Source organism: Asparagus officinalis, chromosome 4 (genome assembly GCF_001876935.1).
Source record: "Asparagus officinalis chromosome 4, Aspof.V1, whole genome shotgun sequence".
Lineage (NCBI taxonomy): Eukaryota > Viridiplantae > Streptophyta > Magnoliopsida > Asparagales > Asparagaceae > Asparagus > Asparagus officinalis.
The window spans coordinates 66,770,349-66,771,295 of NC_033797.1; positions in this window are offsets into that span (position 1 = coordinate 66,770,349).

Below are 947 nucleotides of genomic sequence, written 5' to 3' on the forward strand. Positions count from 1 at the left end.
ATGGAGAACCTTGGTACCAAGTTGCTTAAAACAACTTGGTAGTGATGTGGCCTAATCTTGACCCTACATCACACCTCGAAGATAGAGCCTCAACCACCCTTCACCAACTCCAATGTAGATGTAGGGACAAGATTAGGCCACATCACTACCAAGTTGCTTGGAGCAACTTGGTACCAAGTTTTTCCATTTTTCTCATATATATATATAAACTTAAGTGGATCATCCACCAAAGTTTATATCTATTGATGAAAAGTCTCTTCATATGATGCACGGATCTCTAGGTTTCATCAATGGATAGAAACTTTGGTGGATGGTCCACTTAAGTTGACATAAATTTTTCTTTATATATATATATATATATATGGTAATGTTTTCCTAAGGTGACATCTTAGATTCTCACCTAAGGACGTGGCCTAAAATCACATCATTCCCTAAAATTTTTTTTGTGATCTGTTCCATTAAACTTGATCTACATGTTCTTAAACACAAACACTCCAATTTTGGGGTGAACCCATCGTGTTTTGACCCTTCATCCACTAACCGCAATTTTAACGGTTTCGAATGAATAGAACTTTTTACACGGCTCAACGAAGGGTCAAAACACGACGGGTTCACCCCAAAATTAATGTGTTTGGGTTTAAGAACGTGTAGATCAAGTTCAACGGAAAGGCCATTTATTGCGACGTCTTTTAATGGCATTAGTGGGTGCAGATAAATTAATTTGTTTAGTTTTTAGACTAAAGAAGGTTTTTATTTAGAACCTTCACCCTATATATATATATATTATATATATATATATATATATATATAATTATATATATATATATATATATATAATATATAATAGTAATATATATATATTTTATAATAATATATATAATATTATTATATATATAGTAGTATATAATATATAATAATAGTATATATATATAGTTTGTTGTGGTGTG